The following is a 13,416-nucleotide window of genomic DNA, read 5'->3' as shown; positions in this document are numbered from 1 at the left end:
TTATATTTAATGTTTCCTTAAATTTATCTTCAGGTTTTTTACGAATTGTTTTATTGGCTACAGAGCATCTAAAGATAAAGGAAGCCTCAATTACAAGATCTAACTATGAATACGGACATCAGACCCTTATAGTTTCACCTACCCTTATTTTATATTTAAAGCTATATTATTTAAAAATATATAGATGTGTGTATAAAGAAAACTGATTTAGAGGATATTACAAACTACTATGAAACATTATAACGTTATCAATAATGTAATCAGTTATTATTTAAACTACGTAATTTACGAAAGAAAATTGTACAAATTTTATTTTTACATTTATAAAATTTGTTTTTTGTTAATTTCACATAAAAATGAGCCATATTTATATGAATTGTGAGTTTTTCTTTAAATATCTAAATAGATCATGTTTTTAGTATTAATAAAGTGTAATAGTTAATTTCCAAGAAATAAGGGGATCTCTTAAGAAAACTTAAGGTAAACCTTTACAAAAGGGGACCACCTCCCGATGACCTTGACCTTGACATATGTTGTCAAGGTCATGACCCTGAGTAACCTCTGGCAGGTATTAACCGTCGCTCGTCCTTCGTTAAAAAGTTATTAACAATCAATCCCCCCCCCCCCCCCCCCTCCAAGGAGCGTACGACTTCTATGATTGCACTGTTGCAATTTTAAAATTAAGGTATAATATGTATAATACATGTATGATATTGAGTACTATTCTACACTTTTCCCTGTTCAGAAACGTTAAACTTTCCACGAGAAGTAACTTTCATCCCCCCCCTGCACAGGGGCATACGACTTCTACGATTGTACTGTTGCTATGATAGTATTGTCGGGGCAGACCTCTGTGACGGTGTGGGTGCGGTGGGGTGGCCGAAGGCCACCTCCTTGCACCCGCCTGTGTGTGTGTGTGTGTGTGTAAAATATCAAGTAATAGACTCATAATCGTTATATAACGAATGGAACACACTCACACACACACACACACACACACACGGGCGGGTGCAAGGAAGTGGCCTTCGGCCAACCCCCCGCACCTACACCGTCACAGTGGTCTGCCCCGACAGTACTATCATAGCAACAGTACAATCGTAGAAGTCGTGTGCCCCTGTGCAGGGGGGGGGGGTGAAGGTTACTTCGCGTGGAAAGTTTAACGTTTCTGAACAGGGAAAGGTGTAGAATAGTACTTGATATCATACGTATATAGCAGAAATGAAACGTATATTTTAGAACTATGATTGTTAATAACTTTTTAACGAAGGACGAGCGACGGCTAAAACCTGTGGGAGATTACTCAAGGTCATGACCTTGACAGCATATGTCAAGGTCAAGGTCATCGGAGGGTGGTCCCATTTTGTAAAGGTTTACCAAACTTATTATATTATATGTATATTTAGTTATTGGTGACTTTCCGCCATATTTTCTATTTTTATAACACAAAACAATTTTCAAATTTTACATTGTGACAAAATTCTAAAAAAAAATTCACTTTGTTTGAAATCCGTTTTCAATTAAAAATCAAAGAAATTTCAATAGTTAATTCTAAAAAATAATAGAAAAAAATTAAATAAAGGAGAAATCAAATGGAACCGACGTAAAATTGGCGCGTTAGTTACTTCTCTTGCGGAGGATTACGTAAATCCGGCATTTCCACAGAAGAATAACTAGGGGCATCGTTAATGGGTCGCGGTAAAGTGGCAAAGAATTGCCGGCCGTGAGTACCGCGCGTGCCCTGATGAATCTGGCAGGGCTTCTAAAACGCGTTCTACCAACTCGCTCGTGAGTATTTTGTTATCACGACGAACGAACTAAATGACTGTTTAGTGCAAGGCTAGCCGGCAATGAGCGAAGCTGACGACAGTGACGATCCTGTCCATGCGTTCTTCATTGCCGAAGATAAGGCTGTCTTAAAAGGACGGACGTATTTTGAAGTAAGTGTATCAATGATCGATCGGTCGGGAAAAACCAGCGCGAAATTATTTTTTTTTTTACATTCGCGACCGCGTATCTCGCCTGATAAAATTTTTCGACTTAATGCTTGTTTCTACCAATGTAGATTAACTTTAATCTCGGTTCAACTTACACTTTATCTTTTTTTATTGTAATTTTACTGTTTAAGACCTTTATATCTCCTATTTGATGTATATTCATATCGAAAAAAATAATTATTCATATTACAGTTTTAAAAGATACATTTGTTGTGTATTCATATTATAGTTTTAAAAGGTATATTGTTAACATTTTCATTGTAATTCTTATCCTCGTTTCTACCAACGTAGTTTAATTTTAATCTTGATTCAGCTATCTCTTCATTTTTTCCATTCTAATTGTAAGAATTTGAAAAAGGTGAAGAGTACGTAGAATCGAGATTAAAGTTAATCTACATTGGTGGAAATAGGAATAAGATGCACAGATTTATGACGTGTAATAAAGAAGTATGTAAGCTTACTAATGACTCTATAGAACATACATTTAGTACTCAGACAGTATCTCGGAAGCCTGATCTTTATTTGAGCGATAACTCCAACGACAAATTTCAGGCTCATCATCTCTTAACAATGCCTCGAATGTCAGCGGGGCTCCACGATAGTGAAATTTACTTGAATTTTGTTTAAACGAACAATAGTTGCCGTCGTTCAGCTGCATTTTAAAATCTCTGTCCGTTTATAAAGCGTAACGTTTACGCTGGGTATTATTCGATAGATCTGACGCGTGGCTCGTTGAAAACGCGTGCAAATTGCAATTTCACAGGACATCCGTCACCGTGACAACCGAGTGGTATTTTTTTTCTTTACGCGGAACTGTTTCAAATCTCGTGTTCGCGACAACAAGAAATTAAATTACTGTTCAAATCATCAATATGGTATCTCCGAGATGTGTAATTTATTGATTTTGCGTCGTGTATTTTCAATTAAAAACGCAAAAAACCCGTTGAAAATTAAAAATCTTTCTAACGATTAGAATGGCAAATCATATAGAGAAAATATCTTCGTGAAGAGAACGATTTTGTGTGCTGAAGTATTTAAAAATTTAACTATAGATACTAATTTTGTGAAACCATTGAAATTTTTAGATGGAATACTCAAACTGATTTCTAGAATGTTGAAAAATTTTAAGTAAAAAATGAAGACTACAAAGAATATATTATAAGAAAATTAATTACATAAATCGTTTGAAGATCCTACAGATATTCTATTGTCAAAAAATTTTGACATTCTAGAAATTTAGTCTGAGTGGATTATTTAAACATTTTGATGGTCTAACAAAATTCTTTTCAGATTTATATCTGGCTAAATTTTTTAATACTTCAGTAAAATTGTTCTCTCCGTGTTACTAATTGAGTCTTAGCGTGTACGCGCTTGTGGTGTACGATCGAGTGGCTTATAATTTTCCATTCTTTAATTATCGTTCTTACATTCTTAATCATTGCTTTATCAGATCTGTGCCTAATGCGCAGACTTAAAATCTTTATGGCTACGTTTATGTCAACAGTGCGATCCCCTCATACGATATGGCGGCTGGCGCATTTTTCAAATTGCAATAGTATATTTATCGTTATTATATATTTATCGATAAATAGTATATTTATCGTTATTCAAATAATCATTACACAGAAAAACACGATTTTGAAATATTAAAAATTTTAGTTAGATACAAATTTGAAAATAATTTTGTCGGACCCTTGAAAATAATTATGTAGGAGTCTAAAGCATGAGTATAAATGTTGCAAGAAGTTTCGATATTTCAGCAAGCAATTTAAGCATCCTACGTAATTATTTTGATGTGACAAAATTATTTTCAGACTTATATCTAGCTAAATTTATACATATTTTAACAAAATCATTTTTTTCATGTAAACAATTACGTACAATAATAACAATGTCTCTACGAATCAATTTTTAGAAAAACATTTGCGAAATGTACTTTGAAGCACGCTATACTAAACAGTTACATCGCGAATTAGTTCACGAGTTATTGGGAATTTTCCAAACGCGTTATCGTTCTTGTGACCTTTGTGAACAAATTACCAAGATAACAAAAATAAAAGAATATTTGAAACCCGACGTCGCGTTATTACAACTGTTACGAACACGTGGCGAAATAGATAAGATTAATTGCGATCGACACGAACTGCGACGAAGAGTACGAAGATCATGAGAAAATTAATTACATCAATCGTTCGAAGCCTCGAGACATTCCACAATATTGTGACATTGTACATCATTTTAACCTTCTTACTTTATTCAAATTTATTATACAATCATATTGATTATTGGAGTCAATATGATTAAAAAGCTTTAAAAGGTAAAACATTTTTACTGAAATAATATCTTAATTAACAGACGAAGATCAAATGTTAAAAAAAAGTTTTTAAATAAAATATCTGTTAGTAAGAAAATATTAATTACATTTTGATCAAATAGATCCGAACGGATCAGCAGGGCTAATAATTAATAATTAGAGAAGATTTTAGTACACATCAAAAGTACATTAAGACGCCATTTGTGTGTTTATTTAATTAAAACTTATTTTGAAACTATAAACTACATAATATGCAGATAAAAGTGAGTCGGAATAATACCCGTAGAACAATTTCGAAGACCAGCTAGATTTTCCCTCCCCCTTTCGCCGTAGTGTCTTGCGTATTTCATCGGTCGATCGGAACGGCAAGTAGGCGGGGGAGGGCGAAGGGTAAGTAGGATAAATTGAGAAGATTAATCGCAATCTCCACGTAGCTCGGGTTGCACCATTGTCCGACGAACGCTCGTTTGAGTGCCTCGTCCGCCCTCCTGAACTTCTGAAACTGGGTTGCATAACGGTTCGAATGTACGGCCGAGCTGTACGTGTGTCACGCCAGCTAGTTAGCCTGGAATCGCAGCTTCGGCAGTATCGAAATGCAGGCGTCTATACCTGCCGATCCACCGGGGAAAATGCACCTTAATCGGATTCGCGATACTCGCACGCTATACGGGGGAGCGAACGCCTGCACGTAACATCGTGGCCGATGCGCAGCGTCGCGCTGAAGAATTCATCGTGTGAATGCCACTTGATTTCCTCCCTCATTCAATTTTCATTCGCAGTCGAGTCTCTGAATCCGCGTGAATCGCGGCCGTTTGCAGCTAACTTCGGAAAATGATCTACTCAATCTTGCTATTAAACTCATATCAGGCGTACTGCTTGTACGATTACGATTGTCCGGTTCTATTTCAGCCAATCACGATGCAGCGAGTCTATCGTGATTGAAATAGACGACTCTTATCGTAACATCACAATATCTTAGTCTGATACGGGCTTTATTAATCGACACCAATCGCAGTTTCTTTCTCTCCTCTTTCTTTTCCATAAATCTATGTCTCGCAAACTCAAGAAAACGCGAAAAGAGAGAAACGCCCGATAATTAAATAGATTCCGCGCCCTGCATCTGTGTCTCTTAAACTTTCGCTACGTTAACTTTGCTTGCAAAGACCGTTTGTTTACGGGACGTTGATGTTGCTTCGCCGATTAATTTTCGTCAGCGGAATGTTATATAAACATTTCGCCAGCAAATTGCTCCGAGCGTCGGCGCATCCATTGCCGCATTCATATTCACGTCATCGCCGTCGTCGTCGTCGTCGTCGTCATCGTCGTCCGTCGGGAGAAACGTTAAATTATAATAGATTAACGGGGTGGAGATCGACGACGTGTGTAGTTGCCGGCCTTAATGAGCGACACGATTAAAACTTCGCTGAGCATGATACAATTCTGCCACCCTCCCGTCAAACGTTATTCATCACCATCCCTTAACTACCCCGAAAACGGCGTTGGTGCGTAATTAAGCCCTACAGCTAAGTGAAATCTGTCGTTCTCATCCATCGTATCGTTCCCTTTGTTTTTAGCATTCCGTATACACCCTCTTTCTTTTGATCTCTTTTTCCGAAACAGCAGCTCTTAGCAATTATATTTCTAATTATAAAGCGCTTTTGACGCATAATAATCATAGTTATACGAAAAAATCAAAATATATTAATTTTTATTGTATTGTAAATGTATTTACGAACATTAATATTATTTTCTAACATGAATCGAGTTCAAATTAAAATAAAATTGGATAAATGTTGAACAAATTTATCAACTAAAATATGAAGAAGATATCATTGACTTTTACAAGAAAGCATTCTACGATTTTTTGTGTTGGACTAATCTTTTTTACGTTCGGCGATGAAATTACAAGTACTTTTATTTTATTAACTATGCGCATGTAATAATTAATAAAAATTGTTTATCAAAATGTTAGAATAATTTTAAAATAAATAATGCGTCACTGGTTTACGAGATACTTGTATGGTTTCGATATTTGTAGGTATTTGTATTATTTCTACATTTTATATACAGAAATGCGCGATAAACGAAAGGAAATCGCAAACAAAGCTACCATCGATCGGATTTTTTGAATATATTATACACACAAACACTAGCATACATTTATCATCAGTTTATTCGATGAAGCGTGATCGGTTGTGAAGCATTCTCGGTAAGCGCAAATAAAGAAATTCGTGCCAGTGCATCAAACTAGGCAATGGATCGAAATTCGCGAATATTGCTTTGAACGTACCTATTATCGACTGTCCGATTAAAATCAATCGCTCCAACGTTTGCCAGCCTCCACGGAGAGGCTATAAACGAATTCGATCGTTTGATTTCCGCTCGGTGACGTTGGTGTGAATTAAAAAGCGCTTAAACTTACTTTAGTCGACGTCGGATGATTGTCGACTCATGGAGCCGATCGATTCCCGATTAAATTGACGCCAATCTTTAGACGTCACTTATGAAACTTTCATTCCGCATTTAAATAGCGACCTTCGCGACTTTGACGTTCTATGTAAATTGCACGCGCGAAAATGATTCGCGCTAATTGTTCCGGATAAAGACAGCTGTCGTGTCGTTGACAGAGGATATGGTACAATTGTCAGGATGATCGTCGGTCGTTGCTGTCAACGGGGAAGAAGACACCGCGATGCAAAACCGCGACAACGTCCGCGCACGTGGTTGACAGTCACCGAGTGACATTCGCGACACGGATGAAATTAAAATTATTTCACGCGTCGATAATTATACGGCAAACCAAGCGCGATTGACGTGATTTATTCTCGTTATGTTTTATCGCGTAGCAGCGAAGAAATTAACAGTCCGTTATATTTAGCCCAACAACGTGATACGCATAATTTTATTAGGCATTGATGGCACAAGCTCTGGGAATCAATAACGTTAATTTAATCGGTGTATTTTAGTGGCAGAAATATTTCCGTCTTTTATAAAGACACGTGATATCATGATATTACGTGCACGTAATATTATGACGGAATGGTCAAATACTTTCCAAACGACTTCTCACACTAAAACCAGCGGCACACGGTGCTTGTTTTCTTGCTGGATTGCTAGCTAGATCAGATTCTTACCATTGGATTGGCTGCGATATTGGCACTTTCAGCACCGCAGCCAATACGGTGGCAAGATTCTAATCCAGCTAGCAATCCAGCAGGAAAACAAGCACCGTGTGCCGTAGGCTTAAGAGAAAAGTATTTAGTATTTGTGATGATAATTAAGATGGTAAAATAATTATAATTAGGAGTTCTATTTTTATGGTTGTTGCTATAACACGTTAGGAATAATAATTATATACTACATGTATATTTTTCTCAAACATGGAAAAATTATAAATTATGATATTATAATTTCGCGTATTAATATAAAAAAATATCAAAACATATGAATGGTAAATAAAATAAGCATTGTTCCAATAATGCAATCACAATTTTAACGAATGTAACTATTTTCTTATTATTATGCATGTAATAATAACGACTAAAAATATGTAAAAAAAATTAAAAATGTTCAAGCAGTGTGTATGACATGACTATTATTAATAACAAAATTTATTATATTTTAATTAAAACAATTATCAATGTATATAGTTATCCCAAAGGATTATTATTGCGGATATAAATTATACTTAAATTATAGTAACTGTAACTATATTTTTCTCTCAGTGCACATAATTTATCCGAAACATCCTGCAGAGCATATCTTTAGAACGTCTTTACGATGTTTAATATATACACACACGCACACACATCTGGAAAGAGGGATCTGTAATGTATGGATTGCTTTAAGTAAAATTGTGGTTATTAGCCTTATCGCGCGCATTATCGCAAACTCGAGCTTGTTTATTGACAATTGTATTTATGAAAAGTATGTATATATAGTAGCGATTCCTCAATAACATCTTTATTAACGTTATTTTTATCACTCGCCATTCATTATCTTGTTTGCTTCGACGCGAACAATATCTCGCTACACCGTACAGAAAATTATGTTTGTATTCTATAGAGAGGAAAAAGAAAGCGATCACGAATAACTACGATTTCAGTGTTAACACACGTCATTCTTACTGATGCGTTTCCGCGATTCTGAAGAATCGCGAGGAAAAAAAGTCGCACCTTTTTTCCCCCTTCGTAAGGAATTGTAAAATTAGAATCTCAGTTTTTGTATTATTGCGGTGACAACGTATTTTCCGAGAATGTTACATAAAGTTAGAGGATACTAATTATATTCGCCTCAGAATTTTAATTAACTTCGCGCTGCTATTCAGTATTCGAGATGCAAGCAGATTTATTTCGCATTAAATGTCTCTACGCACACATCAACGTCGCACTAATAAAATTTACTGAACTGTCGACTTGCAAAATTGATCGAGCGCTCCGAAAATTTCAGAAAACCCTCGATGTTCGTTTGCCATTGATGGATCCAGAAATTTATCAAGGGAGAGAAACCGCATTAGCGAGCTACGAGCAATTTTTTTTTAAAGTTCAATATAGAAAAATATAGAATATTAAGTTATTATTTCAATTGTTGCATTAAAAAAGTAATTATAAATAATACGTTATTTAAATTTATAATTCATAAAACGTTTTTTATTTTAAATTATTATATATTAACACAAAAAGAGATTAGAAGATGATAATAAAGAGAATTGGAAAATGTAAAATATATAAAACTAATGAATTTTATAATTCACTTCTCAAGATAAAAAGCAATTTCAAATTAGATAACTGTTAGTGACAGGTAATAGGAGTCAAACCGTTATTTGTTAGCAAATATCAGTTTAATATATTAAATTACAAAAACCTTGAACGTTTCGTGTTATCTTCAGCAACTATTATAATAATTGCATTGAACAAAGTAATGGTATTTGTTCCATGTAGACAATCTGTAGTTATTGTGAGGTAAGCTTCATACTCATCTAGTTAGAAAGTTTAGTGGTCATAAAGCATACACCTCACAAAATTAGACGTCTTCACATTAAGATAAAATTTACATCGTATAAGATTCGTGTATTTTACAATAGGTATAAATTTGTCGTTAAAAATTGAAATGAGTAACAAAAATGTTTGTATCTAACTAACAAGATATACGGATTTATTTTTATTACTCATTTTAATTTTTAACGACAAATTTATATCTATTGTAAAATACACGAATTTTATACGATGTAATTTTTATCTTAATGTGAAGACTAATCTAATTTTATGAGCTCTATGCTTTATGACCGCTAAGCTTTCTAACTAGATGAGTATGAAGCTTACCTCACAATAACTGTGATTGTCTATATGGAACAAATTCCATTATTTTGTTCAATGCAATTATTATGATCGTTGCTTCATATTGTAAATAATTGCTGAAGATGACTCGAAACGTTCAAGGTGCATAATTTAATAAATTAAACTGATATTCGCTAACAACAAGAGGTTTTGACTCCTATTAAATATATCTGTCGCTAAAATAGTTATCTAATTTGAAATTGCTTTAGATATAATAATACCATAAAATCTATTTTTTTTTGTATCTAGAAGTCTTTAACAAAAATATATCTATATATATTTGGTGGATTTTCTAGTGCTGTTGGCAAGCGTACACATTCGATTTATACGCAATCGGGCTCATCGAGATTTGTGTGTTCCTCAAGGAAAAGGCTAACAATAAATTGGCCGAAGCTCTCGGTGCCACGTGGAGTGAAATAAATAAAGGTCGATCCTTACAAATGTCTCTCACACGACTCACTGCATTATCGCGTCAAACTCTTTAGATCGATACCGCTGATTGAACCGAGCCGAGCTTTCGCGAGCCTCAGCGATCACGCGAGGATCCAGAAAGTGATTCTCGAACGGATAGAAAACGAACCGGCGAGATAGTGCATCCGCGTGACGCGGCTTTTGTGTATCAGCGAAATAACAACGACCCCAATCTCGGTTCCCGAGGCCATGATTTTTCCGCAACCTGATTTCTCTCGCAACATCCCCCAAGCGCCTATTTGTCCTCTGCCCTCTCCCCCCTCCCTTATCGTCCGATTGAAAATATAGCGAAGGAAGAAGGAAAAAATTGGGGCGTACGAAAGGTAATCGATCGAACGACCGATAATACATACGACGCGCGCGTTTTGCTTCCACATGCTCCGATATGTTTTCATTTTGAGAGAATATTGACGCGAAAATATAACCCCGCCGCCGCGCCGTCGAAACGCAAGACCGTCGAGAGCGTGCGCGGGCCATCACGCAGACAAGCACGTGCTTTCGAAATTATTATTATTATTATTATTATCGTGCTCGTTATATTAAACCATTGTTATATCAGTGAGGACGTCAATTTCAATCGACGAACGTCATTAATTTCAATTGAACGTTTGCACGAATACTACCGTCCTCGTATGCTGCTAAAGCAGACAAATAAAATCCCTCGCGTGTGACAGTTTAGTCTGTCCGAGTCAGATGGTTCTTTCTTTTTTTTTATTAAGAATTCTTTCTAGTAAGAGACACAGTGTAACACAGTAAAGTAAGAGACACAGTAAGAGATACAGATGACAGTAGTATAACACAATAAAATAAGAGACACGTACAGCAAGAGATACACACGATATAGTGTAATACAGTGAATTATTTTATCTTTGTTTAACATTGACTAACAAATAAGGATGTAATAATTTAATATAGAAAAGGAATTTAAGATTAAAGGGCCGTTGAAGACGCGGTAATTAGTGCGTAAGATTTCTAATTAAATATTAGGTCTACAAGTTTGCTCCCGCCGTTTTTACAGGTATAAAACTATCTATATGAAAACGGCGGGAGCAAACTTGTAGACCTAATATATAAAGAACATATTTACTTCAAAATTTTGTATTCAATAGAAAAATCGTCGTACGCTTTATTCAAGCTATCTTCAATATATGACAGTTATATACAGGGTGTCCCATTTGAAACAAGAAACGTGAATAACTCTTCAGGAAATGGAGAAGCAAAAAAATAGTGTTTAGATAAAAGTTGTAAGGTTCGAAGGGAGCCACAAGATGGTGACCTTCAATTTGATCTTGACGTCAATTTTGAGTATAATTGAAGGTCAATGTATGTTTTTTTAAATGGAACCTCCCATTTTTTGCTCCAGAAATGAAAAGAACGAACGATTTTACGTCAGATTATGTCACCATGTTACCTCTTCAAGTTCACTTAAAGGTAATTTTGGGGTCAAAATAGCATTTTACTTCATTTTCCCTACGGTAACTCCTTTAGATGAAATTTATTCTCGGCTAAAGTTGTAGAGCTCGAAAGGGGCCACAAGATGGTCACCTTCAATTTGACCTTGATGTCAATTTTGAGTATAATTGAAGGTCAATGTATGTTTTTTTAAATGGAACCATGAAAACCCCTTACTATCGACCACCCCCTGAAAAAGTTAAGTTTTACAAAATTTTGACTGTAATAGTATAGGCCATTTTTGCCATTTTGCCATTTTGAATTTTCCAATCTGTAAGCATAGTTGTAATCAGTGCTCTTAGAAATCCCTCGTTGTAGAGTTTTATGAATAATAGAATGCCATTTGAGTAAAATAAACTAAACAACTGTGATAACAGTTGCACGAAAGAGATATTGAGTTGTTGCTGTTCGACGGCTGCCATATTGAATAAGAAAATTTAAAAAAAAAATCTACCTGAATATTTTCAATATACAAGTACTAATGCCACGTTTTTAATAGTTTTTACTAGAAAGAAGCAATTATTTCGATATAAAAACGGTCGGTATTCGGAAAAAAAAAATCGCGTGAAAACGTGAAAAAACAAATGTGTACAAAAACAGTACAAATTAACATTTTACGCTTTTTTTAAACCGTTCTATCGTGTACAGCAGACCTGAAAACATCTATTTTACGGTATTCAGGTGTTAAGGGGTTAAAAATTTTGAAAAAATGTATGAATAAAGTGTTTTAAATATCTATTTATTACCTTATTACATCCGGTTGACTTTTTAACAGAAAATAATGAAAATTGCACATCTGTGAATGAAGGTATATGGTACAATCATTGTAGGAGATGTTCAAAATTACCGTCATTTTACTGATGAAAAACACAATGTGAATCTCACAGTCAATACACGCAGTTTGCAATAAACAATTATAATGAAAATTACATGAAAAAGAAAAAAAAGAAAAAAGAAAACAAAAACAAATAACGATTACTATTAAAATTCTAAGAACTTACAAAATTGTAATAGAGATCAGTGATTGTAATCATACAACATTTACTTTTGCTTTTTTTTTTTCAACGTTTTAATAATAAATGTTAATCTTTTATCAACATTACAGGTTGAACAGAAATAATGCATGTACTAATAAACTTACAATTACCTAAATGTTCTGTTAACCCATTAACGCCTGAATGTCCAGAATTTTTTCCTTAAATTCAACGTAAGAATTCAATTACTAAATGACTGGATATTTTAATGATACTTCATTGTGAGGGTATTTGGGACCTGCTCTTTCAGATTCCGAAGTCAAAATTACGTTTTGACCATCAGAAAATTAAATATGGTGGTTGACATGGAGAAAATACAAAAAAATTCGCTGTTATTTTCTTTTAAATTAATATTTACACGTCGAAAACGGTTTTTATAAAATTTCTAATGCACGCTATTGGCGGATAAAATAGTATTTAAACAAACAGACTTTGACCTTCAATTACGCTCAAAATTAGCCGAAAATTATATACAAGAATACATTTCATCTAAAGGAGTTACCGCAGGGAAAATGAAGTAAAATGCTATTTTGACCCCAAAATGACGAGTTATTCACGTTTCCTGTTTCAAATGGGACATCCTGTATATGACAGTTATGAGTTATATGATAAAGCGTTATATGGTATGACAATTATTTCCACATTAGCAATTCTCCAGTATTCACCAAATGAAGCATCTCCTTCAATTTTTGGTAATTTAGAAATAATTTTCAGAAGCCTTTCCACCAAATTGGCAATCACAGAGAATTCTCTGAGAATCACAGAGAATTCTCCACTGTTCCCTATCGTGATTGGCCAATGTACGTTCTCTATTG

At 34.7% G+C, this 13,416-nt stretch overlaps 1 protein-coding gene across 1 annotated transcript in view; it reads left to right on the top strand.

The window, feature by feature from the left end:
• The first annotated feature begins 1,896 nt into the window (after positions 1-1,896).
• The window catches only part of LOC108783031 (carcinine transporter), a 38,386-nt gene continuing 26,866 nt past the window's right edge, over positions 1,897-13,416 (top strand). Inside the window, exon 1 of the mRNA XM_018551462.1 lies at positions 1,897-1,937. The gene's annotated coding sequence lies outside the window, so the exon portion shown is untranslated. The remainder of the gene's footprint in view (positions 1,938-13,416) is intronic.

This window comes from Cyphomyrmex costatus, unplaced genomic scaffold, assembly GCF_001594065.2.
Source record: "Cyphomyrmex costatus isolate MS0001 unplaced genomic scaffold, Ccosl1.0 scaffold14, whole genome shotgun sequence".
Taxonomy (NCBI): domain Eukaryota; kingdom Metazoa; phylum Arthropoda; class Insecta; order Hymenoptera; family Formicidae; genus Cyphomyrmex; species Cyphomyrmex costatus.
This window is presented reverse-complemented; position numbering and strand designations above follow the sequence as displayed.